The sequence below is a fragment of the Mastomys coucha genome, unplaced genomic scaffold, assembly GCF_008632895.1.
Source record: "Mastomys coucha isolate ucsf_1 unplaced genomic scaffold, UCSF_Mcou_1 pScaffold14, whole genome shotgun sequence".
Classification (NCBI taxonomy): domain Eukaryota; kingdom Metazoa; phylum Chordata; class Mammalia; order Rodentia; family Muridae; genus Mastomys; species Mastomys coucha.
Window position 1 is genome coordinate 136,910,433 of NW_022196896.1, and position 3,945 is coordinate 136,914,377.

At 40.3% G+C, this 3,945-nt stretch overlaps 1 non-coding gene across 1 annotated transcript; it reads right to left on the reverse strand.

Moving 5' to 3' along the window:
* Positions 1–961: 961 nt before the first annotated feature.
* LOC116089613 lies at positions 962–1,104 on the reverse strand. The gene has a single exon (XR_004118395.1). It is a non-coding gene; the product is annotated as a small nucleolar RNA SNORA48 (small nucleolar RNA).
* Between the last annotated feature and the right edge of the window lie 2,841 nt (positions 1,105–3,945).

Here is a 3,945-nt window from a genome sequence, read left to right on the forward strand (position 1 = left end):
GCTTTCCTGCTCTCATGACCCTGGAGCCATCTCCCTTGACTGCAAAGCATCACCCCTAAACCCATGACACCTTACATCAAATGAGTGACAGGGCCATCTCTCCCATGCTCTTGCTCTTGGGGTTATCTCAGCTATATTCCCAATTACCAGGGTAAACTCTGCTGTGGTGTACAGGTGAGGTGCAGGGTCCACTTTCCCAGAGTGCTCCAGCTGGTAAGGGGCAGGGCTAGTTCTCCAGAGCTCATGACCCTGTGGACAGCTTTTCCTACTGCTGGAGACAGTGATATGGGGCATCATGTCTGTGCCCATGCCACTCCCCTACAGATGAGAAGCAGAGTTGGCTCTCTTATACTCATGTCCTCAGGGATGGCTCTCATACCCCAGCTGCCAGAACCAATTCCACTGTGCTGCATGGGCAAAACACAAGGGTCACTCTTGTGAGTGCTGTACTGTTGAGGGGCAGAGTCAGTTATGCAAGCCCTGGATAGCCATCTGCCCAGACCGGGATCATGTCCATGTTCTCTAGTGATAATATGAATCATGGACGTTGACACTGGCTCAGTACCCATCCTTGTCGCTGAGTAAATACCAAATCAGACATAGCACTAAGTGGCAGCTCAGACTGAGACCTCACCATGGTGCAATGTGGTAGGATTGGCTACTCATAACAGGCTACTCCTCTTCACCCTGGAGAATCTAGTTTCATCTCTCTTCATAATGCTCAAGCTGCTCCACTTCTCTTTCTCTCACACTTGACTACCATATACTCATCTCCCACTGCAGACTGGCCATGCTGCTGGTGGTGCCCTGGAGCAATCTGTGCTGTATGTCCTGGTGTCAAGGTGTCTATGACCTGTTCTGTGACAAGTGCTGGAGGGAAAGTCTGTGGATGGCATTGTTGTCCAAAGGTCTTCGTTTGTCTTCTTCCTCCTGCACTGTGCGGCCTGGATTTGATTTGATGCTATGTGTCTAAGGCATAAGACAACTTTGGCCAGCAAGCCAGCCATCAAGTTAGGATAAACAAAGGACTGGTATCTTCTCTGGCCCTGACACATATAAGAAGAACACCACCAGTCACGTGTCTCCTTGCCCATTTTGGGGTGTGGGTATAGTTGTCAGTCTTCTTAATAAGCCAATAATAAGAGTCCAAAAGCAAAGCAAAAATGAAAGATTTATTACTAGCAAATAAAAATTGATTAGAAGCATATTAAATGGGACTGAAAAAACCTCTAGACTAATACATTAAATGAGAAGTGTGAGGAGGAGCAACCTTGAGTGGCCTATGAGAAACAGTGGCTTACTCATTGTTGTAAGTTTCAACTGATCTAAAGTCAATGAGGTATAATGTAACTATTGTAGTTCTGTGGAATGCTCACATGTAACAAAAGGGCTACACTGCTTATCCTTCCAATGTGAACTTGAGTCTTTGCTTTGATACTTTGTTTTGCTATACTCTTTTAACAGGAAGAATTTTTTTAATTATTAGTGTGTGTGTGTGTGTGTGTATGTGTGTGTCTGAGTTATTAGAGACATTTGCATTTGGAAGTCAGGAGATAACTTTAGGGAGTTGGTTCTCTTCCCCATGGGTTCTGGAAATAAATTCAAGTTATACAAGTTTTACCCACCAAACATTTTACCAACCAAATGATTTTGCCAGCCTTGTAAGAAGAGCTTTTTTTTTTAATATTCTGAAAATATGTGCTTTATTTTGATGTCTAGTGTTGATGCATCAAGAAGTGGTTTTCTATTGTGGGTTATTATAAAGAACATAAAAATAATTAGAGAAATTTTAAATGATTGGCATAGTAATCATTATCCTAAAGGAAAATTTCTCTTTCAAATAATAATTACTAAAATAATTTCAATCCATAATTATTAAACTAACATGATCATTGTTATTCCAGTTCACAATATTCCAGTATGGCTGGCTACCTGTTCACTAACTATTAAAAAACTTCATTAAAATACATAAAGTTTGAAAAATTATATTTCTTGAATGACAATGTCTTTTATTATTTACTATTTCATAGTTATGTTCTATGCTCACCCAGTTCCCTATTCTCCTGACCCTGATCATGCCCCTTTCCTTTTATGGCCCCTGTGTAGCCTTAGCTGATCTGGAATTTTTAATGTAGAACTGGCTTACTGTAAACTAACACATCCTCCCCACATTGGTCAGTTCTTTAAAAAAAAAATCAGCTGAGTACAATTACAGGAATGTAGGGAGGAAGAGAGGGAGCAAGGCAGAGAGGAATGGAGGAAGGGATGGATGGAAGGAGTAAAGGAGGGAGGGAAAGTATATATACATATATACATGCATATATATATATATATATATATATATATGCGCTGTAAGTTAACAAATGTGTTTGGGATGACAAAGATGTTATTTTTCTTGATTCTGGTAGTCTAGTAATGAATGTCTCATTATACATACAGTCTGGGATTTAGATCTCTCTATATATTTTTTAAAAATGTATTCTGAAGAGCAGAACTCCCTAGGTGTACATACACATGTATTTCTTTATTATGATTATTCTTAATTAATCACTTTATTTGTTTACATTTCAAATGTTACCCCCCTTCCAGGTCTCCCCTCCATGGACCCCCACTCCATCCAGCCTCTGTTGTAGATAGCCCTGGGGCTAATTGTATTTGATGTTAATATATTTTCCTGTGAGGGCCTGCAAACAAGGAATGAGTCACTACTCAGGTGATTTCCTGTAACCCTTCCCACCTTAATTTATAAATAAAGGCTAGAGCCTGAGAGAGAGAGAGAGAGAGAGAGAGAGAGAGAGAGAGAGAGAGAGAGAGAGAGAGAGAGAGAGAGAGAGAGAGAGAGAGAGAGAGAGAACGACAGGGATAGAGGAGGAGGTGGAAGGAAAGCAGAGCAGAAGAATGAGGTCTGGAGAAACCGAAAGTTATAAGGGATCTCGTAGATGGGGAAGATGGTAATATAGTGGTAGATCTGCCTAATCTAGGCGCACAGCATGTATTCATATTAATTGAGTTGTGTTTTCATTGCTGGGACATATTTGGGTTGGAGATTTACTACAACACCTTCTCCTTTACCTCTAAGAGGATGCTCTCCTACCCACTCATTCACCAAGTCCCGCCTCATCGGTATCTTTAGCATCTCCGTTCTCTGGGGCATCAAGCCTCCAGAGGACCAAGTGTCTCCCCTCCCATTGCTGCCAGATGAGGCAGTCCTCTGCTACATATATAGCAGGAGCCATGGACCAGTTCATGTATACTCCTTGGTTGTTTGGTTAGTCCCTGGGAGCTCTGAGAGGCCCAGTTAGTTGATATTGTTGTTTTTCCTATGGGGTTGCAATTCTCTTCAGCTCCTTCAGTCCTTCCCCTAACTCTTCCGTTGGGGTTTTCTGGGAGGTCAAGCATTTCACTTATATGATCATCATGTGACCTATCTGTATTGAAAATATAGAGAAAATGTGTCTTTTATTTGACAACAAATTATGTAATTAATAAGTAATAGATTTTTTAAAAAATGGCTTTTTAGCATATATTAAATGTACAAAGTAATGTATTTAATTGTGAGAGTTCCATACATGTATGCAACATACTTTGATCATATTCACTGTTCCTTACTCTCTCTTTTCCCTCCTCCCCTTCCTAGTCTCTTTTCTCATTACAAATACTTTCTTTTACCTTCATGTCTTTTTAAAACTCAAGAGTCCACTGAATTTGCCTTACTTGACTTTTTAACATAATGATCTCCATTCTGTCCAGTTACCTGAAAATGACATAATTTTAATCTTTATGGATAGCAGTCCAAAATGTTGTATTTTCTTTATTCATCTACTGATATACACTTGAGCTGATTCCATAATTTGGCCACTAAAAATAGTCTATAATATTCCTCTTTCTCCACAACCTCTCCAGCATCTGCTGTCACCTGAGATTTTTATCCTAGCCACTCTGACT